Source organism: Dermacentor andersoni, chromosome 11 (genome assembly GCF_023375885.2).
Source record: "Dermacentor andersoni chromosome 11, qqDerAnde1_hic_scaffold, whole genome shotgun sequence".
Taxonomy (NCBI): domain Eukaryota; kingdom Metazoa; phylum Arthropoda; class Arachnida; order Ixodida; family Ixodidae; genus Dermacentor; species Dermacentor andersoni.
The window spans coordinates 33,016,752-33,040,908 of record NC_092824.1 but is presented as its reverse complement, the minus strand read 5'-3'; the positions used below and the strand labels follow the sequence as shown (position 1 = coordinate 33,040,908).

Here is a 24,157-nt window from a genome sequence, read left to right as displayed (position 1 = left end):
TGGGTAAGAAGATGCGGGGCGGGGCGGAATCGAAGAAGCCGGATGGGTATCAGTGCGATGGGCCGAGCAGATGGTATGAAGGCCCATGTTCTCGAACTCGTGGCGGACAACTGCCTGGATCAGGGAAACCGCGACTGCAGGTGCGTTGGTGGGGCTGCAGTCGAAGGCAGCCGGATAGGCGGCCTCAATATCACGCCGGACGACCTTGGTAATATCGCCAGTGTTGTAGGGACGCGGAGCGTCGGCACAGGAAGATGTCGCGGGGGTGTTGGGCAAACGGGCAAACTGCTGGTCAATACGTCGGCTTTTAGCGAGTTCCAGGCGGCGGCACTCTTTTATAACAGTATCCACCGTCGCGACGTTGTTGAATACGAGCAAGTTAAAGGCGTCATCGGCAATACCTTTGAGGATGTGGGATACCTTGTCTAACTTAGTCATGTGTGCATCAACTTTGCGGCACAGAGCCAAGACGTCCTGAATGTACGTGCCATAGGGCTCTGTTGACGTCTGTACACGGCCGGAAAGCGCCTTCTGCGCGGCAAGTTTGTGACCGTAGGGGTTGCGAAACAAGTCTCGGAGCTTTTGCTTGAGCGAATCCCCACTGGTGAGCTCATCTTCGTGCGTCCGAAACCAAACTCGAGGTGTGCCACCGAGGTAAAAGACTACGTTGGCGAGCATGATAGTAGGGTCCCACCTGTTATTGCGGCTGACGTGTTCGTACAGGATGATTCAGTCCTCGACGTCTTCCCCATCTTTGCCCGAGAATATGCCAGGATCACGAGGAGCAGGGAGAGTGATGTAGGTCGTCGAAGTGGCAGCAGGTGTCGGAGGCGGCTGAGTCAAGTTGTCATCGCCGGGAGCCATGAAGCTAAGCTCGACGTACCGTCCACTGCGAAGCTCCGTGACGAGGTACAGGGAACGTCCACCTCCACCAGATATGTTACGTAAGAAGACGCAGATGAAAAGCTATATACAAGTATATTTACAACGTAATACGCCGCACTTGGCCAAGAGGCCGCTCTAGCCTCCAATCGTCGTCGTCATCTTCTAACTGCTCGCCTCTTCGTCATTGGTAATACTATTCCGTAGCAATACGAAGGAGAAAGAAGCCGTAAAGTGGGCAGAGTTCCCAGAGACCTACCATTACATTTAAGAAAACGTGTGCCCACCAAAGCCAACGTACATGCTATATGTACTGAAATTGGTGGTAATGTTGACAATACCATGTCGCCTAATCATCTGGTATTTTCGCATTCTTTCCAGGATCTTTTTCGTTTCATTTCAAAACTTGCATTTTTTTTACAGACCCGCTATTTCTTTTTATTCATCTCGAGTTTCCTTACACGCTTTTTTTAACGTTCATGCACGTCGCCGTTGTCCTCTTTCGCGTGGAGTTTTGTGGCTGCGCTTATGTTTCTTTTTTGCAATATAAATATCTGGGACTATATTGATGCTAATTATTCCCCCAGCATTAATTTACGCACGCTGGCTTCTCTCTATATATTGATACTATATATTGATGATTATATATTGATACCTCTGGCGACTCGCTACGACATGTAATGAAACTGCCCCTTTTCTTGAGAAGTTTTCGTAACAGACACGCCAAATGTACATGAAGTGAGCAAAGTAGACATTGTCTTCAGAATGTGTCACCATACCATTGCCATGGTGGTCACACTATTCAAGTCCTCGTTGTCTTATTGCTGTCGCCACGCATATGCAGGCGTGGCACACACGCGCGCCACACACATCAAATGTTCACTTTATAAAGACACGTTGGTCTATCTCGTAAGGGTGTGTTGAACCTCAAACAACGCCGGACAGCCAGCTAAATACTACATGCTTAGCATAGCATCGATGCTGACAGTGCATGGGTTCTGCGTAACCACGAACAATCGATCAGAAGACTCGACCTTTCGCGGGACAACTATATTGACGTCCTATCTTGTAGCATTATGTGGGCTCGCAGACGCGTGGTCAACGCGTTCGCACATTAGGTTCCGAGATAGTCCATTTCTTTTTGTTCTGATGGCTTGATTAGCAAGAATAGAGGTGAGTTTGTTTTATCTTTATAACAGAGTAGGCAAATTCTCATAAAACCAGTATTTTTGCGAAATGCTGTAACTAGTTCGCCAGACAGATCATTGAAGCGGGGCTATAGAGACAGGAGAATTTATTGAGAAAACGAAGAGGGGCCAGCAGGAGGTAATATCCTCTGGCCTGCTACACTGCTGAGAGGGAAGAAGAGGGGAAGAAGAGAAGGGAAAAAGATGGATTTGAAGATTGACGACGAAGATATGCAGTAGGATGCGATTATACGAGTATTAAAATATGTTGGTGTTCATAGAGTCTGTTCACGGCCTTCAGTATAGGTCTGCGTTAACAAATAAAAGGCGGGAATGATAACTACAACCTTCGTGACCTTTGTGTGTCTAATGTATCAATCGCTCTATCAGAAAGAAAACTGGATTTTGTGAGAGCTTAATGAGAGAGAAACAGTGCATTCAGCATGCGCTGGCGATATTGTGTAAGAGTGCAAAGGTCACGATAAAGGAAAGAAAGCTGACCACATAAAAAATGCGCATCCCACGCACTGCAGGAATCGAAGCAAGCAAAGCTGTCTGTGCTATCTTATGACTGATGAATATTAGCGGTGATGTTGACGGCGAATGTTGAGAGCGTTGTGGATCTGGGAGCGAACGGGCATAGCCGATATTCTAATCGACATTAAGAGAAAGAAATAGAGCTTGGCGGGTCATGTAATGTGTAGGTTAGACAACCAGTGGACCGTTAGGGTTACAGAATGGGCGCCAAGAGACTGGAAACGCAGTCGAGGACGGGAAAAGACAAGATGAGGTAATGAAATTAAGAAATTCGCAGGCGCAAGTTGGCTTCGGTTGGTGCAGCACAGGGGTAATTGGGGATCGCAGGGAGAGGCTTTCGTCCTGCAGTGGACATAAAATAGGCTGCTGCTGCTGCTGATGATGATGTTGATGATGATAATGATGGTGACGACAACGACGGAGAATGTTTCATTTCTTGAACGTATAGTCCTACAGGAGAGTGGTGAGTTGATGTTAAACGTTACCTTTTAGGCTTCCAGGAACGGAGAAAGCCTAAAAGCAGTGAAGAAGAAACTTGGAATTGGTAAGAATCAGATGTATGCATTAAGAGACAAAGCCGGCAATATCATTACTAATATGGATGAGATAGTTCAAGTGGCTGAGGAGTTCTATAGAGATTTGTACAGTACCAGCGGCACCCACGACGATAATGGAAGAGAGAATAGTCTAGAGGAATTCGAAATCCCACAGGTAACACCGGAAGAAGTAAAGAAAGCCCTTGGAGCTATGCAAAGGGGGAAGGCAGCTGGGGAGGATCAGGTAACAGCAGATTTGTTGAAGGATGGTGGGCAGATTGTTCTAGAGAAACTGGCCACCCTATATACGCAATGCCTCATGACTTCGAGCGTACCAGAATCTTGGAAAAACGCTAACATAATCCTAATCCATAAGAAAGGGGACGCCAAAGACTTGAAAAATTATAGACCGATCAGTTTACTGTCCGTTGCCTACAAAGTATTTACTAAGGTAACTGGAAATAGAATCAGGAACACCTTAGACTTCCGTCAACCAAAGGACCAGGCAGGATTCCGTAAAGGCTACTCAACAATAGACCATATTCACACTATCACTCAGGTGACAGAAAAATGTGCGGAAAATAATGAACCTTTATTATAGCTTTCATTGATTACGAGAAAGCATTTGATTCAGTCGAAACCTCAGCACTCATGGAGGCATTGCGTAATCAGGGTGTAGACGAGCCGTATGTAAAAATACTGCAAGATATCTATAGCGGCTCCACAGCCACCGTAGTTCTCCATAAAGAAAGCAACAAAATACCAATAAATAAAGGCGTCAGGCAGGGAGATACGATCTCTCCGATGCTATTCACAGCGTGTTTATAGGAGGTATTCAGAGACCTGGATTGGGAAGAATTGGGGATAAGAGTTAATGGAGAATACCTTAGTAACTTGCGGTTCACTGATGATATTGCCTTGCTTAGTAACTCAGGGGACCAACTGCAATGCATGCTCACTGACCTGGAGAGGCAAAGCCAAAAGATGGGTCTAAAAATTAATCTGCAGAAAACTAAAGTAATGTTTAACAGTCTCGGAAGGGAACAGCAGTTTACAATAGGTAGTGAGGCACTGGAAGTGGTAAGGGAATACATCTACTTAGGACAGGTAGTGACTGCAGATCCGGATCATCAGACTGAAATAATCAGAAGAATAAGAATGGGCTGGGGTGCGTTTGGTAGGCATTCTCAGATCATGAACAGCAGGTTGCCATTATCCCTCAAGAGAAAGGTTTATAACAGCTGTGTCTTACCAGTACTCACGTACGGGGCAGAAACCTGGAGGCTTACGAAAAGGGTTCTACTTAAATTGAGGACGACGCAACGAGCTATGGAAAGAACAATGATTGGTATAACGTTAAGGGACAAGAAAAGAGCAGATTGGGTGAGGGAACAAACGCGAGGTAATGATATCTTAGTTGAAATCAAGAAATAGAAATGGGCATGGGCAGGAACGTAATGAGGAGGGAAGATAACCGATGGTCATTAAGAGTTACGGAATGGATTCCAAGGGAAGGAAAGCGTAGCAGAGGGTGGCAGAAAGTTTGGTGGGCGGATGAGATTAAGAAGTTTGCAGGGACAACATGGCCACAATTAGTACATGACCGGGGTAGTTGGAGAAGTATGGGAGAGGCCTTTGCCCTGCAGTGGGCATAACCAGGCTGATGATGATGATGATGATGATGATGATGATGATGTTACCTTGCGTGCGGCACTGCTGTTTGTCTGCGTAGTACACAGAACACAGAGGGACAGGTGTTTGCTCGAGGCGTCGTTGTGCGCCATACTTCATAACATCTGAGAGGGTGGAGCGTATTCATTACCTCACAGTACACATCGCACTGCGGCAGAAGTGTTAAACTTTAGCTGAAAAACGGGGTTGTTCCAGCGAAAACGACAATGGGATTGTGAGGCACGCCGTAGTGGCGGACTCCTAATTAATTTTGACACCGTGATGTTCTTTAACGTGTCGATAAATATAAGTGCAAGTGCGCTTTTTATTTCGTCATCGAAGAAATACCGTCGCCGCTGTCGTGATCAAAGGCGTAACCTCGAGCCATGCCATAGTCGCAAAGGTACGACGGCGGGCACAGAAGTGTTGATTTGACCTGTGACCGCTTTCGTATTGTCGCCTAGACCCTATGGTATGATTTAATGCGGCTTTGCTTCTCAAAGCTGTCCGCTTTGCAAATATACATGGTGTTTATTTTTCTGAAATAGTAGAAACGTACCATACCATTCATTGAACATTTTCCCTAAATTCCCTCCCCCCTTGTATGCGAATTTCGAACAAAGATTGAGGGTGTGCGATTGTGAAGAAGAAGAGGCGTTATTTTCTGCAGCGTTTTAGGGAGCTCGACTCCACGCCTATGCACTCGTTTCGGAACTGCGTCCGTTCTACCCATTCTCTGCCTCCTCTTCTCCGTCCTCTTTACTATTCTATCTAGCTTCCCTCTATACTTGCGCGTTAGTAGAAAGGCAAGCGCTGCAATTTCTACAATGCTTTTGTGGGGGCCACGGATAGCTAATAAACTACTTATCTAGCCATTAGTATTTCTTTAATTAAGAAGCCTTCAGAAGCTAGCTTACGACATACTGTTGGCATCGTTGAAGATGCTTTGCTTTTTTTTTTTTTTTTGGCGCATTCTTGCTGGCGCACTATTTATATGCTCTGTATGGTTTTTTATCCTCGGTTTCATAAGCAAATATTGTCTGTACGTCATCCATTTAACTTTATAAACTTTCATGTTTCTTTCATGAACACGAAAGTTTCATCAAGGCCTCGTGAGGCAATATAGACCTTAGCATCGAGCACCAAATAAAATAAAGGCTGCTAAAGCGGGAACTTGGTCAGGTTGGTATTACAAACTTGAGATTCTAAAACTGCGTAAGAAAACGGGATACCAGGCGTGCAAAGGCACGGAAGGAGCGCCGTCTTTCTTCGATGGGTATCCCGAATTGTTGTGTTGTTTTAGAATCCCAAGAAAATAAAGCTGCAAAAACTAGCTTGGTACCACGTGAGCACGAAATAAACCTTTGTGTCCGAGTAGTTTAGCGCTAATAAGACTGAACAGAAGAAGACACAAAGGGCCCGCAGGGCGCTGTGTGTGTCGTGCGCGTCTTCTTGTGCCCAGTCTTATCCATGCCGAACAACTTAGATCAAGATGTCATACCAACAAGCCCACGTTGCTATTCTGTGAAACTGCGTGTTAGCTTATCAAATGTCTATAGCTGGTCGATAGCTACAGCAAATGTCTGTATCTATCAAATATGGGGCGCGATCCTTTAGATCGCGAGCTCAATCGGGTATCATTTGTTCAACCATGTCTCAGAGCACCAGTTACATGAAGCGATCGTGTACATAAAAAAAGACGCAAAAAGCGGAAGGTCTGTTAGGCATGAACTGTGCCTCAGTAAAGCATATGACAGGCATCTTGTCTTTCATGCCGAAAACAAAGCTTTAGCTTGAACACTCAACGACGCGCCAAAGTGAGCGAAAAGACGCCTAAGTTATATAAGTTTTGTCTGCGCGATGCAAGTCACTTTGGTTTAATATGCAAATTTACGCTTGGCTTTTACGGTCAGGAATGAATTGCTAGGTTCGTGTTTTCACTTCTAGAAAGCACAAATGACGGGCAGTCAAGAAGTGAATTATGCTGAAATAACAATGCCGATTGCAGTGGTGTATTCTGTGTTGGAAGGGCGACATGCGTATTGTAAAGCACGAGAAGCGTAGAAGCAACGATTGTGTAATTAACTTCTAGAATGAAGATGGCGCATCAGTACCGCATTCCTAATATGAGCGCACGTCTCTTTCGGTTAAATCAACTTTAATATTTCTTACGTAAAAAAACTCGCGCAACATGATACTTACTGTACTTGTCCAATGTGTACACAGCGCAGGCTTCGGTGGCGTTCGAATACCTCAACGTGTATGAGGTCACCTCGGCTCCTAAAGGATAGACGCTTGTCAGAAGCATGCTCAGCATGTATGCTCACCGCTCAAGTATGCTCAACACTGCTACCCGGTATACTGCGGAAATGTCTTCTAGTGTTACTGCTGGCGGTTACTGCGTTTTAGGTACTTGCAAAATGTGCCAGGTGCCATAATACGGTATCTAGTGTGCAGTATGCTCCTCTATTACCAACACGATATATGCAACTGAACGCTCTTGCGGCGAAGCATTTAAACGGTTCAATATTCGTCTACTTCACTGGGGACTGGTGTTACGCGACAGCGCAAAATTATATTTACTTGTGTAATAAAATTTCTCGCCTAAGGAATAGTAAACGGGTAACGCCTGTCGAAGGGAATGTTCTGGACTGCCTAAAGTAGATGTAAGTGTGAAGTTTAACATACAGATCGGAGGTCAGCCGCGTTACAAAAAGTCATACGTGCATGGAGAAATACATCGGAATTTAAACTAGACTGTTTCACAAATAATTCGTTGCAAAAAAAAATTACTCGAGTGCGTTCTGCAGAAGCGGAGTTATTGGCTATCAAAGATCAGCTGTGATCAAAGATCAAAGGTCGCCTGTGATCCCCATTCTGTGTGCTCCCGATTCATCTTCAGTGTTTAGCAATGCGGGGGCTTCGGCGTAGCGGGGCATACCCACAGCGCTCCTCTCACTGAATGTTAACGTATGTTTTTTTTTTTTTTTTGGAAGTTTCCATAGATTCCACTATTTCAGATTTTGGAGCTTATGACGCGCCAAACGTAAAGCCGCTGAATCATCTAAAAGTAGCGAAAGGCTTTGATCTCACCGCCGAGCTACGCGATCCTACGAAGCGAAAATTAAGGGAGTGGTCTGTTAAAGTAGCACGGCCGCATGATCCAACACCACGCGTTGGGTACGCTCATGTTGAATCTTTTTCACCTGGACCGAATCAGGAGGCGCCGTAGGGAGTTTGAGCTACCTGTCACGCGAGAGCTTTTTGGAAGCTTAAGCTTGTGGCCTCCTCTCTAAATACGCGGGAAAGGAGAAATAGTTTATCTTGGTAAGAACTGCACCGAAATTAATAAGGTTTGCGGCATTTAAAAGAAAAATAGTTGAAGTATAGCGACTGTTCATCGCGAATTTTTAATTTACGTCGTCAATGTTTTATTAAATATTGACAAAGATGACAAATTTTCAATAAGAAACGAAACTATCAAGTTTACAACTGTAACTCAGCCACGAAAAATAACATCCCAACTCTTTAAATGGCACGTAATAATAGATCCAGAGTGGACAAGACTGATATACTATGCATGGCTCTCAGATAGACCTCTAACTTATGAGTAGAACTCCTGCAAAACCCTTGTAAAGAAAGTAACAAATTCACGTAACATACGAAATGACCTACCAAATATGTCATCTTTGTATGCTCTAATGGATGGACCTTAAATAAATGCGATTTCTCTTCTCCGTGCGGTGCTAACAATTTGTAAACATCGTACTTCTACATTTTTTAAACTCACCAGTTTTTGAAAATTGCCTTTAAAAAACTGACGCCCTAAATCTAATTTTCGCTCCAAACAGTCGCTAGAATACAACTTTCTTTATCAAATGCATCAAATTTCATTAAAAACCACCTAGTGGTTATTCCACAAATTGGTTTCTGCGCTTAACATTTATTTGCAAAGCAGTCATCAGACTTGGGCCCGACCGAAAGCTTGCTGTTAAGAGCCCCGCCTCGCAGGAAATCCGCCGTCGGTGTCGGGGTCTGCGCCGGCGAAAATGTCCGTATGAGAAGAACCATCCCGAAATACGCATCCCGATCCACGCAGGCCTTCCGCGTGCATCCGCTTTTCTCGTTCCCCTAAGCCGCTTACTTCTCGTTCAGCAAATAAACGGCATTTATACATAGTAATATGGCGTAAACGTATTGCTATGCAGTTCTGTCTTAGCACGAGAACTTCACAACGCGTTTATGCAACTTATACAGTGACCATGAGTATTTTTCCGCTATCACCTGTGCAGCTTTGTCCAATTTCATAAAGTTTTTCTTTAGTAGGTGCTCTGTCTCATTGGCTAACCTCATTTGCTGATAATATGTCTGCCATAACGATTGCCGTTTTCATTTGCGAACAGCTTTAGAGCAAGTACCTTATTTGTGTATACAAGCCCTGGTCTGCTCTCGAAGCGCAAGTACCTGTTGTTATTATAAAAATCCTCAATTTTATCGTCTAAAACCAAGGTACCGTGAAAATGAACCCTTAGCGCTGACATACAGCTTTAGCTGTATCAACGGTGTTGCAGAAAAAGCAAAAGAAAAGTTGGGAGTCCATGCACTATGACATTGAACATCAAGGTTCGACCTGAGGCACCAAACACGAACTGGACAGAAAGGGTATGGTGTGTGTCGGGTTTTCGTCCAATGTCCTAGCTTGAAAAACACTCGTCGCTGTCATTTTAATGTACTCATGAAAGCCCAGGTAGCTCACTGCATGCTTAGGCCTGCTATTGTAAACGGTGATAATAAGTGTGGTAGTTACCTGGCCAGGTACTTACACCCATGTACGGTCCATCTGTGCCATCATCTCCCAATTCAGCATAAAGATGGCGTTGGTGCCTGAAAAAAGTATCATCAGTAAGTAAGTCTGCAGGGAAAACCGAAGCGGTATTTTGTGGATGGGCATTTTAGTTATCTTTTATGAAGATCTCTATGTTCACGAGAAATAAACAATGGACGAACCCATTTGTTCTCTGGTTCTCTGTTCACAGAGTGAGCAAGTGGAGTCTCGAATGGAAGAATCCGTCTCTTCTCTCGCTGTCACCTTTTTGTTTTGAAGTGCGCTGCCATTCTTCATCATGATTGACTAACTGGCCCACCAGTACGTCTTTAGAGAGAAACCCCACTTTTACTGACGTTTTGCGAGCGGCGCATGGTAGCATAACGCATATTGTGACCGATAGGCGCAAGTATTAATCAGATTGGGCTTTCTACGCGCCCTTGTGATGCGCACAAAACCTGCCTTCTTTTGCACCTTCTGTGAATCGCTTTGACGTAAAAACGTTGTTTTCAAATAAACCCTTTTGTCTGCGCTGTCGTAATAGCGGACTTGCGACCCTACTAGAATTCTGGTAGCGCCTTTCTGGCACCGACGTCTGCAACGAAAAATTTCCCATTTGGTCTGGTTCATTATGTCACTATTTATATTACAGCAACATTTAGCCGGCATTTTGTATTCCCGTATTCGCGAAAGGTAAAATTTCCCTCAGTCACGCTTTCTTCTGGAGCGTAATTTCCTTAGACAATCAACTAAAATTGTGCTAGTGAAGTTATGACGTGTACTAACGCCTTGGTTTGAGTCCATGAGCATTAATGTAAACGTTCTGCACTTACGCTTGCGAACATAACATGAAGTCCTTGAAGAACTCGTAATTGGTTTAGTTCAAGTTTTCGGTAATAGGCGCATGTGTCGTATTCGCTGCTCTTATATTCAATGTAACTGCGCTGATATATCCAGGTCCGTTCATTCGTATTCAAGGCCTGAAATAAGATTGAATGAGTATCCATACGAGAGCGATACGCAGCGCTGTTCGGGCGCCATTTCAAAACCTTTCAGTTTCACAACTCTACACAAATAGAATTGCTGAAACCAGTAAACGTTACATCACGTTACGGTACAGGAGGCACATGCCTATTACTGTGTAATTCGAGCGCTAAATGTAGGTGGTCAACATAAACGGCTTGATTGGTTACGCGATTTATAACATCCGTCGGGCGAACATGAAGTGAGTGCCCTTATTAAGCCGCACTCGTTTGCCGCACGCTAGCCCGCCTGGCACGTGTACGCAGTTGCGCTGCAGATGGACGTTTGCTTAAGGGCATGGCAGCCACGCCATTCGGTTTCGCTTTCTGCGTGAAGTTCGCCAGAGTTCATTACGCTCGAGTAATAAGCAGTGTCAGGGTCTTACGCGTCCTGGAAGGCGTTATAGTGTCCTAACGTAGCTCTCGCTTGGAGCAATTGTATTTATTTCGCTTAGTCTAATTAGTTAACCATATTGTCTAAGTTATGCTAAGTGAGGCTTAGGTAATTCTCATAAATAGGCTAGTTAATTTGGCTAACCTAACCTACTCTCCTTTCTTATATTAACTTGTCTCGTTACCGCTTTTAGACAACTTTTTTACATGCACGCCAGTGCCATACGAGCAATCTAGGGCGAGCAACATAGGCATCGCATCTTCCTTACTTCTAGAAAACATAGATAGTATTTTTCTGTAACGCGCGGCATAAAGTTATAGCTAGAATAGCGCACGTGTTCTAACCAGAATAGTGCGGCGCGGGGATTTACCAAGTTGGGCATGATGATCAAGTTAAATTGAAGGTAATATGTAAAAGCAGAATGAATAATGAACTAACCAAAGCACGCGAACGATAGGCGAGTTTCCTACGACTTATTAAAACGAAGCTTTCTTAGCGGAATTTTCCGGGCTTTGTCGACCGTGGCAGCACCTGTCTTTATAGAAAGAGCAAGTGCGCCTGCACCAGCTTACATTAGGCTCAATACGCAGGAATGAAACTTCCATAAAATGGTCATCCTTACGCCTTTCTATCGTGTCATACACCTCTTTGCCTACCCTCTGCCTGCTATGGTTCCCTCGACCTAGCATCGCCTTCATTTTCTTGACGTCACGGGTTCCGCGTCTCAGTGCGTATGAATTAACGGCTGTGGCCTTACAACAAAGCTAAGTGACGCTCAATTCAAAAACATAGATATAGCGTGACTATAAAGGTGGGACCTGCGTAGTGCGTGAAGATAAGCGTTACATGTAATTGCACTTCCTACACGAATACACAGACAACTGCACGCATCGCATTTACTTTATGAAATTTCAAGACATGATTGCCGAAATTTTTGCTTCACATAAATTCAGAACTGTGCGTGGATTACTAGTTTTTTTTCTTTACTTGCCGATAAACTTATCTGTGGCTAAAAAGTCTGGCGGGTCTTACACCAAGTTGTTACGTAATACGTTTGCGAAGGGGCTAAACATCTCACTTTAATTTGGCACTAAACGGCATTTTTTGCACTGTTTAACCATTCCAAAAATTAATTTTGGGATTTCATGTGCGAAACAACAATCTCATTATGAGACATGTCCCAGTGGCGAACTCTAGACCGATTTTGACCACCTGGGCTTGTTTAGCCTGCACTTCATGCACGGTACACGGGCGTTTTTACATTTCGCCACCATCAAAATGAGGCTACCGCGGCCGGGATTCCATCGCACGACCTCTTGCTGAGCAGCACAACGCCAAAGCCACTAAGCAAGCATGGCGAGCTGCTCTTAAGCACAATGAAAAGTAAAGCGCGTAGTGGTATAGGCTTTCCTGAAATCGTACAATAGCAAGACCAAAGACATTGTCGTGGGCACAGCCACAACAGCACTGAAATATTGCGTTAGCAGGTGTTTCTACAGTCGACCATTGTTCAGTCAGCGGTCTGCAGCACCTGCCTTGGCGCAATACTTGACGATAGGCTGGAAACGCCAAAGTGCGCTCTTGTCGCCGATCACAGCTGCAGAAGCCGCTGACACAGCCGGGGGCACTTTAATAATAAAGCAGTGAAACGCGATGGGTGGCCACAGTTGTAGGAGCATGATTTTTTTGGCACTCGTACAGGTTCCCGCAAGCAATGGCTAAAAATCAGAAGCAAGGATATGCGAAAACTTGCGCTTATCATAAGCACAGTCTAGGCTCATGTGATAGCCATGCATCTGAACCAAAATATATGCTTGCCTCGAAATTATATCGGTTGCAAATCAATATGAATGTACGACACACCTGTGAAAGACCGACATGGAAAAAAAAAACTTTTCCACGTAAATACTGCCACCTTTTAGGATGCTAGAATGGCGCCTTTGCTACTCCTAGAATATTGATATCCTTAGCTGGAACGTTTATACCATTTATTATAACATGCGCAAATGTATTGAATGCGTGGCCAATTAGTTGCTACGACGGTTGCACGTTGGAGTTTCAGACTCGAGGAATTAGACATAACAGCTGTCTACAAATCCGGACGCAAGCACTCCGATTCAGGCGGCCTATCACGTGCCCCCCAGTGAACCCCCACGAAAAGACGACGAAGATGACGGCGCCTTCCTAGAAACAATGAGCGCCGAGGACTTCGCTGAACAACAACGAGTAGACACGCAGCTAGAAAGCCTCATGAAGCATTTGGAAGACCACACCTAAGCGGTCCCTAGAGCACTTAGGGTAGGGTTGTCTTTCTTTTCCCTGGAAAACGACGTCCTCGTAAATAAGAACTTCTCCCCAATTCATGCAAACTACCTACTCGTTGTGCCCGTAGCATGTTTGGTTCTGGACCCCAATGCGCCGACAAAGTCTTAGCGAAAAACTTCTGCAACACTACTTCGACCCCTACAAGATCATTGGACGGATTGGTGCGCTGGACTTTCCAGACGGCATTTCGCCATCACAGCGGCGTCGCTCACAACTTAACATAGACTGTGTTGTTCGGGTTGAGCTGTTCTTCTAGCGTTGACAATTTCTGGGACTCTCTTTGTTAGTTTTTCATTGCTAAGCGTGCTTTTTTTTTGCCTTCCTGTTATGAGGTTCCCGCCCCAACGCGGCAGCGGCCCGCTGCTTCATCACCTCCCTGAAAAGGGGGTATCTGTGCCTCTCAGGACTATCCATAAAGTTTCTTGTCTGTCTGTCTGTGGGTATTGACACGCGTACTTGTCTATCTTTGTCGGGTGACTACGTTTCATCGTCTAACAAATGTTATTGCTCAGTGCAGAATGCGCCTGCATGTATCGAAAGTTTGTCGAATGTTATCCACGGTTCTATCCGCTCTATACATGTTTTCACTGGACCTTGTGCAATCTGAGTGTATGCGCAACGCGAATTCTGTAGTACTTTCTGCAAGACACGCGCACCAGCGATTATTCTGGAACCTTCGATAACTCACGCATGCCCCGCAGATCAGATTTCGATGATCGCCGACTGTGTCCGCCGCTATCGTTGTGATTTGAGTGTAACTTGCTTTTGCGAGCACAGGTTCGGCCCATAAAAGGCTACTTAATTAATTCACAGTTGTGCTGCTGTGTTCTTCCTTCCTTACTACTGCGTGACAATATTTGGCGAGAGCGTCGTCGCGGGTAGACGTGTCTATACACGAAGCTCCAATAGACGGCGGCTGCAGAGACAGTGTTCGCAGCGGCTATCCACCGTAGAATTTAGGATGTTCTGGGATCATTCACACCGTAGGTGAGTGATGGCTGCATGAGCTTGTAGTACATTAGGCTTCTGGGCTTTCAAGAAATTTGAAGTATTTTTCTTAGACCCATGCCTTACGCATCATTTAGGCATAAATGGTCACGTAATGGCTCTTTTCGGGTACACTTATGTTCGTCATATTGAAAATTTTATAAGCACTTCGACTTTAGGAACTCGGGGCTTCCTGCCTCTATGATGAGATGAATAATTTCTATAACCATATGATTAGGCAGCTCTTTAAGGCATATGGAACCGATTTTCCTGCAGAGCTACATTTTTTTTAAATGTGCCATTTCATTGCGACGCAACACGCAGGTCATGGCACGGAAAGCAACACCACAAGCTAAACTAAAACGATGGGACTTACGTATCACTAGAAAGGTCGAAGTCTTTACTGAGTGCTAAGTTCTTTTTTCAAGTTGTCGAGGGCTTCTTGCAATTGTATCTATGCAATATATTATAAAATAGGTAAGAAGTTTGTGAAGCAGCTGTAAGTTTATCAACAGCTACGTCAAGCAAGAGGGCGTAGTGGGTACATAATGGGCTAGAGCTTGAAATGGTGTCTAGCGGTGCGAAAGTGCCGATGGCGCAAGCATTGCGGTCTATTCCTGATCTCAAGTTTTTACTCTACGCCGATGACATCACTCTTTGGACGACTGGCGGCTCCGATGGAGAGATTCAAGACACTCTACAGGCCGCAGCAGACGCTGTCGTGGCTCATGCCGGGGCTATGAATCTCACATGCTCCCCTCAAAAATCCGAGCTACTTCTTCTGCCATCCCACCGGGGGGGGGGCCGGAAAACACATGTCTAGTATACAGGTCATCCTAAACCACATCCCCGTTACTAGAGTGGACAGGCTCCGGGTGCTCGGTTTACGCATTCAAAGCAACCGGCTCAACAGATATACCCTACATACGCTCCACACCATCGTCGATCACACCCTCCGCCTTCTAGGGCGAGTCTCCAATAAACGTGGTGGAATAAAAGAGGCCGAACCTCTCCGCTTGATTCAGGCCTTCGTTATCAGTAAGATTACATTCGCAACACCATATCTACATTTCTTTAAATCAAAATCAGATAAGATCGACAATCTTTTACGCGAAATATATAAATTCGCTCTAGGTGTCCCCATACGTACTTCCACTGAAAGGCTAATGCTTACTGGAACTTTCAACACACTTACTGAACTCACAGAAGCCCACCTCACATCCCAATATAGCAGACTTTCTAACCCCGCAACAGGTTGCCACGTTCTACAAACTCTTTCTATCACTCCGGCACCCATCATCAAGATTAAAAACACCATTCCACATCACATACACGAGAACCTCTGCATCCCCCCACTTCCTAAAAACATGCACCCTGTGCACCACAAACGGCGCAGGAGGCAACGAGCACATGCTCTCCAAAAAGAATTCTCCACCTCGAAAGACGTGCTCTATGTTGATGCCGCCGAATATGGGAACAGAAATCATTACGCAATATCAGTCATTAACTCTCGCGGCTAGGTCGCTGCGGCCACCTCCATTCCTGGCTCTTCCTCGGAGGAGGCGGAGGAAGCGGCCATAGCCCTTGCCCTCACAAACCCAAATTCATCAGTTATCGTTAGCGACTCCAAAGCAGCCATACATAACTTCGGAGCGGGTAGAGTCTCTAAGCAAGCCCTTTCTCTCCTCTTGGCCCATCCTTTCCAGCAAACTGTTGCATTAATCTGGAATCCCGCGCATGCGGGCCTTGCCGGAAACGGGGCGGCTCATGCCATTGCCCGAGGATTTAGAGTCCGGGCTCAGGCATCAAATGTGTCGGACCTCGCCACGAAGGAGGCGCCGTTTACCGTGCGGGATCGACTTATTACCTACCGCGACATCTGCACACACTACCGATTAGACCGTTTAACCTTTCCGCCACTCATGGGCGAATTTTCGCGTAGGTGTGAAGTTCTGTGGCGACAGCTGCAGGCTCGCACCTTTCGGTCCCTTTACCTACTCCACCGCATTCATCCCGCCATTTACCTTTCTCCCTCTTGTAAAATCTGTGTCTCTCCCAAAACAGATTTAAACCACATCATGTGGGGGTGCCCTAAGAACCGTCTTTTCCCTTTCCTGAAGCAATTAATATCTAGTGAGGAGCAGTGGGAGGCTGCCTTGCGCAGCTCGAGGCCCGATCTTCAGGAGGCCATCCTGGAGTGGGCTGAGAGGATAAGGGAAGCCTACTTCAAGTAGTTCCTCCCCCACCCTCTATTTCATCGCACCCTTCCCTTTAAAGATGAATAAATAAAGTTTTTCATCATCATCATCATCCTCATTAAACACGCTACGCTCATCAGTTATTCCATTCCATTCCATTATGGGGTTTTACGTGCCAAAACCACTTTCTGATTATGAGGCACGCCGTAGTGGACGACTCCGGAAATTTAGACCACCTGGGGTTCTTTAACGTGCACCTAAATCTAAGTACACGGGTGTTTTCGCATTCCGCATTTCGCCGCCATCGAAATGCGGCCGCCGTGGCCGGGATCAGTTATTGGTCATATTTCTGGTGTCATTAAAATTAGCTAGCGAGCAAAATTTATATGTGAAGATGAGTGCAGCAAGTTTATTGCTAATTAGATCTTGTTTCAGGTAATGTTTATTCACTCTAGAAAAGAAGAGTTCTTGACTGCATTACCGATGCAGTGCAAATTCATTAAAAAGCATAAATGCATTAATAACCTCCGCGAGAACCTTAATATGATAGGTTTGGAACACTCCTAATATTTATCTATTTTTTCGTGGGGGGGGTTGGAGGATTTTCCATATCGCCGTGTGCTGTAAAATGTGAACGAAAGAGCGACCTTAAATAAAAGCATTCAGCCTAGCCTTATACTCGTTCTGCAACAATGAGTTCATTTGCGCATTTGCTGTCCATTATCCAATATTTATATTTTTGCTATTTAGTTTCGCCTTGCTCCGCACCTTGCGTCTGATGTCTGAAATACGAGGCCACAGCCGAATCAAGTAATAAGCGTGGGTCTTAGAAGCCGCAGCCGGGCACTTAGAACTTGTTCCGGAGTCGCTAGTTCTACACTCCCAGAAGGATGTGAACGCTGATGTCAAGACCATACTGGCTCAAAACCTCCGAAGTTTCCTCCTGGCCAGTAATTTTGCAGCAAAGGAAGTAGGCGCGGGTGTATAAGCGCACATGGTTCCCGTCGGAGGATGGACTTCTGGATGTGGAAGAACGCGGGTGTCGGAAGGGAGTTAGCCAGCTATTTATGTGGCGCGGACGGTTCGTTCGGCCATATCGCCGAGCGGATTCCGACCATGTCCTTGAGTCCAACGCACTGACAAGAAACTGCCATTGTAAAGCGATAGCTTTCTGATTCATTTGTCACCAGTCTGTGGTTTTTTTTTTGTACGTTTCTGGACAACTTCGGACACCGGATGTCACTAGTAAATAAGTACCAATGTCCGATCGTGGGTTTAGAGCCTGAAATGCTAGCTCAGAAGCGCGGCGCTCTAACTACTACACCACGGACACATGCGTAAAAAGGTGACATCAACTTCTGCAAGTCAGCGTTTGAGACATTTGGCGCGCTAGGCTCATCGCATTGTAAGAGTTTACTCATGAAAATAGAGCGTGTGCATCTGGATATCATTGAACAACGATGTCATGGGTTGCGTTCGTCACCGAAGTTTGCTGCGCGTCTCTCATCGTGTACTGTGGCGCTGTCACGTGTTTCTGCAAAGTGCGTCCCGTTATGTCATTGGACACATTTTAATGCTCAGGAGAAGCATCGCTCTCTCTCTCTGCAACGTCCCCCATAGTGTGTGAAGGACACGTTCTTTGATAAGATGCGCAGCGCATATCTTGTCTTAATGCGCAATTTACATCTTACAGTTATATATCACCCCAGTGCTGGTTCTGCCAGAAATTCGTGGGACTAGCGACGGGAAATTTCATTGCGTAAATGTTATTAAGCATCTGAGCAGATATTGTACATAGAAATGGTAAAAGGGAACTAGGAATATCAGTATTAGCAACTTTAGTAGCTGTAAAATGACAAGGCCAATAAAGTAAGTGACCGTTGTAAAAAGGGCAAAAACCCTGAATATTACGCATTACTGAAAATGGTGTGAAGTAAATTACGAACATATGAAATATCAGCCTCTAATGAAACTGCTGTTATATGTACTTACGTTGATTAGATCCTGAAGATTCGCTGCAGACGTTACAGCAGCCAGTTGAAGAGCAGCTACTACAAAAAGGTTCATCTCGGTGATATGAATGGCTTTTTTATAGCGATCATCTACCTGAATGTGAAAAGAACCCATGTAAACACTGGAAAATTAAACAAGGAACGATGACTCGTCTGTCAGTTCTGCAGGCCTCATCAAAAAGCGCTGCATGCAATAAGCCTTAAGAGGCATGAGAATAGTTAAGCACAGTTTCACAGAACAGTATCACTGCCGTGTTTACCTTTTTTTTTCTCTTCAAACTGTAGAACTTATTTGCGTACTCACACGCACATCTTTTCGGTATAACGTCTTTCTTGTCTCCTTGGGTAGAATTTTCAGTTCGCTTTGGTAGGCGATTATATTAGCAGTGAGTATGGCGCTAACGTGCACTGTCATGGGACAAGTCTTGTAACATGCTGTTCCTTCCCACCTGCTACTTCGCTTAAAAAAAGGCAAAGCGGCGCATAGGACAGGACAATGCACGTTGCAGGATTGCGCATGTGCATTCATCTTCTGCACAACTGCATGCGCCATTGGTATTCTACTATACTTTTCATAACAAGCAACGCCTGCCGTGCGTACTAGGGAACAATTAGTGAAATTCAGTTCGATGTGGTTTACAAAAAAAAAAAAGAAATATATAGCTTGGCCCAGTGAAGGATCCGATACGTAGAATTTCCTTGCGCGCTCAAGATTGCAGGCGTCAACTCGCGTGTTTAAAGGCGCCGGGAAATTCGCGAAACTTGCGGCATCCTTACAATTTTTTCCAAATAAGTGAATATTCGGGGCAAATTCTCTTGCTACATATGGTTATCGGTAATCTGAGAAGAAGGTTGTTGTTTTCAATGTAATATATCGATTTCTTGGTAATTAGTCTATTGTGCATTTCGACTTCATCTTAAAACAGTCTTCGCGTCTTAGAGTGGTACACCTCAAAACGTAGAACTGTGATGCATGCCACAAGTGATTTAAAAAAAGGAATGGCTAGATCCTAAAAGAAAACTGCATACTTTGCGCGAAATTATCTAGATAATTGACATGATGCATAATTCTTGAAATTCTGCTAACTCTATTTTGAATATAAAGAACAACGCAAAAAGACACCTTCTCTATCTAATAGTTTTCGTTCGCCCATCGCATAATATCACTCAAGATAAGCGCTACTTCATTGCATTTTGTGCATTAGTGTAACTTAATATGATGTTTGTTTGTCTCATTCCGTTTCTTGAGTTGAGGAAAAAATAGCGTGCAAAATTTATTCTCAGCAGCATTTTTTTCAATTTGCTCTACTTTAACTGCATATCGCGCTCTTGAGAAGGAGGAGGAATAAACTTTATTTTAGGACAGCAGATTTGAGACCTAGGCCTCCCTGCGTAGATGACGGCCTCGAGCCCTTGGGCCCTGGCGGCAGCTTAGGCCTGCTGGATTGCCTTGAGCTTGTCTTCAGGTGCACAGCTGAGCAACGCGGTCTCCCACTGCTCTCTGATCTTGCGTGTTTTATTCTGTGTGGGTGTCTAAGGACAAGGCCAAACCATGTGTTGTAGGTCCGCCCTGTCTTCACAGAATCTACATCTATCCGCATAAAGGTCCAGGTAGTAGCGGTGGTAGGCCACCGGGTTCGGATGTGTGTATGTTTGTAAGAGGTGCCATGCCGTCGCTTGCCATTTACTTAGCGAGGAGTGAGCCGGGAAGAAATAGGCCCTTCCCAATTTATAGTGTTTGGTGATTTCGTTAAAGCTGGTCATCCGGTCTCTCTCCGTTCCCAGTATTTGCATCTCACCTGCTCGGCCCGTCAGTTCTCGAGCCAGGTTGTGCGCTATATCGTTCCCGGCAAAGGAGGAGTGCGCTGGTGCCCGTATTATGTGAATGTCTCAATGTTCATGAAAGTTCTTTAAATTTTTTAGCGCTTCCGGGCGAGATTCTTCTTTTCGCATCGTTCTTGACGGCTGTCTTGGAATCACTGCCTACCATGTTAGCCTCCGTAGAGGTTATTGCCAATACCAAGGTAGCCTACTCCGCCACCTCCGCCTTTCCTGTGTTTACAGTGCCACTAACTCTGGAGTCACCTTCTAGACTCGTACCAACTACCTACATACTCTATTTGCGTACTCGGCCGCATCCACCTAGACCACGCTCTACAGGAAACATATTTTTTCGAACGATGGCCGTTATGGCCATTCTGGTTCCAAATACGCGATTTGCGCACTAGTTTATACCCTGGTTTCTAGGGTATATATTTTGAATAGTGGAATAATACCGTAAGTAGGAAAGAAGAAGGTGAAATACAATTCCAACAATTACTTCAACGGCACCATGCATGGAAATCCGCGCCCCACCCAAGACACTGCCACCTCCACTTCATTTACACGCCGAGCTCGGCAGCTTTGCCGACGTGATGGAACTGTTCCGTGACACAACCCTGCGGTACCAAGACCACCAAGTCGGGGCTCTTCAAAACGTAGGAAGATAAGACTAGGGTGGTTGCAGCTATGATTGGTGCACGTGAGAAGGCTCGAACCACATCACGTGGATAACGTCTCTACACTGGCCAGCAGACGATGTCGCCTAGGCGAAAGGTGCGGTTTCGTAGGTGTGGTGAATGACTTTGCAGACCTTACGCTCCACTAGCGTCAGGTGACCGGAGGTTTTCCGAGAGGCCAACATAGCACGTGTTGAAATGCAGAGGAGGACGAGAAAGCCCGGCAGAAGGCCAGCGAGTCAACAATCTCTGTCGTAAAAGATTTTCTGTTGCACATGCAATGGGATGAAATTTCTCGGGCAAGCTGGCGAGTATCATTGGCTTAGGGTACCGCGTCTTTAGCATATGTCACTGGTGGTGGCTTAGCGGAAGGCTCAATGGCTTTCATGGAAGTAAAATTTTCGCAGAAACTCCTTTAAACGTCGGCTAAGTTTGCATAAGAATAGTGCTTCTTGCCCTTCTCCACGCAACCCGCTGTCACTCCCAATGTTATGAAACGTGATCCTAGTAGCATGAACCGTTATCAACCCTCATCGGTAGATGTCAACGTTATGGAAGGTGATCCGACCTTTATCAACTCTTATCGGTCCTTATCAGCCTTGATGTTCAGCGAAGCTGTTGAAAAAGCACCACTACATTGGCTTAGCGGGGGCGGGGGGTATGCGATGCTTTTTAGGCACTTGTAAGTGGCAGTGACGGACCGTTGCTTCGTGAATAAGCAGTGTTTTATCCCATACGCAGTGAACGAGGTGGCGGCGGATGCTGGCGGATGATGGCGCACGCGTACTGGATTCGTCGGATAAGTCTGCGGCTCAGCAACCGCTGACTGGCTGGGAAAGAGACGGATCAAGTTGCACTGACCTGCGTGACTTCGACGCAGAGTGTTCATCGAGCCACGGCAGGGGATACTCCCACCGACCCATTCAGGCATTTGGCAGTGACATTGACGGACCGTTTCTTCGTCAATAACCTGTGTTTTATTACACACGCAGGTTGGTTTATTTCAATTCCGTATTGCTTTTATATAATCTTACTTTGCTGCCGCCGCCAAATAACCTTACAAATTGTATATGCTAGTGTTGACATCTATTCGTATCGCATGTAGAGAAGAGCTTCCTGATCACGGCCAATTCGCTCATTGCACAGGTTGTGAATTTAACTTTTAACTGCCATTATAGTAGTTGCACTGGTGGTTATGAGCAATCAGGAAAAACAGTCAGGAGCGTCGAACTTGCGACGTAGCTCGAAACAGAGGCAACGAGCCGGCAATTACGCCGACGAAAGAACCCGAATATGAACATGAAATCGAGCTGGCTGCCATCAACACAAAGCAGACTGTTCTACTTAAAATTAACATGGTCACGACGCTGAAAAGTGTCGAATCATCGCTGCAATTAATGTCCAGCTAAATCAATCATGTCCTCAACAATCAAAAAGATCAGGAGAAAGACATTCAAAGTCTTACAAAATGGCGCAACTACCTGGAAGCTAATCAGGCTAATTCTGAGGTGACCAGCCTCAACATAAAACTGAACGATTTAGAACAATATGGCAGGCGTCCAAACATAGAAATTCATGGCCTGGATCATCTTGAAAACGAAAATCGCAGTTGTTAATGAGCTGGCAATTGAACTTCACCTTTACCAAATCACCCCGAATGACATTGATATACTTCACAGACTACCCGAGAAACGCGGCAACGTGGCGGTTATCTTCGTACGTTTTATCGCTCGCACACTAAGGAAAAAATGGCAAGGTAAATCTAAGGAACTGAGACAAAAGAGAGGAGGCGTCCGTTTCTACGATAACCTCATGGCTTGCAACAAACGGCTGCTCTGGCTGACACGCACGAAAGCTGCTGAAGTTGGTAACAGCACACGGCAGTCAAGTGGCAAGGTGTTTACTCGAAAACAATCATGTGATAGGGCATTGGCGCAAGCTCTTGGGCCAGTTGGTGCATGATGAACATGAAAAAAAGGGGGTACTAGCGAAACACAAAGGACGCGTACACTAGGAAAAGGCTTCGTCCGTCCGTGTCTAACGCCTTTTTCTTGTGTGCGCGTTATTTGGTGTTTCGCTGGTACCAACTTTCACCAAGTTCATGTGATAGGGCTATCCTAAAATACTTAACAACGTTCAGACAAACAAGTTCTGAAGTAAAACGGTAACATTCTGGCCGTCCTTGATCGTGGTGGCTTGAGTTCCCGAGCGTGACGTCATACGATGGTCTCCACCGCTTCACGGAATTGTATACATCAGCTTCTCGGACGATGACGTATGCACGCAGGCGGGACCAGCGTGGCATCGGACGCGGTCGGTCTTGCACCCGGTTAATGCCTTTGCCAGTTGGTGCCTTCTGTGGCCCCAGCCATGTTCAATTCACGGACATGTGGGCTGAACAGGTTGGGTTCGTAGAACGATGCTGCGTCACTGTAGTTGCGGCTCATGATTGGTAGCCGTCTTCAGCCGGGTCACTGTTGGTTCCTCTCCAAGTCGGATTCATGTTAGAATACTGTCTCCGGACCACCGCTTCAGATGCGTGATGCCGAGCCATCGGCACGTGTCAGCGGGAAAAAAAAGAAGAAAAGCCCAGTGCCTCCGAGCACCGCGCCTCGTGTTCTTGCACTCGCACTTCTTTTGACGCGCCCCTTACGTGCTTTTCTTCCCCAACTAACATCTTTCTTCTCTTCGTCTTCATGTCACGCCTGTGTCTTTTCCTCATGTTATGTTCCCTCATTTTAAACAGTTCTTTTTACACAAACAACTGCGCTCCTGGTTCATCAAATACCGTTCACACGAGTTCACCAAATGTTCATATCGCACCACTGATCATTGATCCTAAACACACGGTCGCACAAATCAACTTTCAAGGCAAATAACCCCTTTTAGTCAATTCTTATTGTCTTAATTTAGACTAGATAAACCATATTGGCCATTTGAAAAATTCTACTCACGAAGTTGGCTTGAAGTTTTTTCTCCCTCTAGTATATCTATATGAAACGAGTATTCTTGCAAAGCAAGGCTACTTCTCATTTCTTGCATTTGTTAACTTAGCTTTATTTATGAATTCCGACAATTGGTGT

At 45.4% G+C, this 24,157-nt stretch overlaps 1 long non-coding RNA gene across 3 annotated transcripts in view; it reads right to left on the bottom strand.

Annotated features, from left to right (window-relative positions):
* The window catches only part of LOC126517516 (uncharacterized), a 43,112-nt gene extending 23,947 nt beyond the window's left edge, over positions 1 to 19,165 (bottom strand). The window contains exons 1-5 of one of the 3 annotated variants that reach the window (XR_011891163.1): positions 18,881 to 19,165; positions 18,557 to 18,670; positions 10,472 to 10,618; positions 9,621 to 9,697; positions 7,016 to 7,093 (exon numbers count right to left, since the gene is read on the bottom strand). This is a non-coding gene — a long non-coding RNA (uncharacterized lncRNA). Of the gene's footprint in view, positions 1 to 7,015; positions 7,094 to 9,620; positions 9,698 to 10,471; positions 10,619 to 18,556; positions 18,671 to 18,836 lie in introns of all 3 variants that reach the window. The other 2 variants (XR_011891162.1, XR_008609814.2) reach the window with 2 other exon arrangements.
* Positions 19,166 to 24,157: the final 4,992 nt, after the last annotated feature.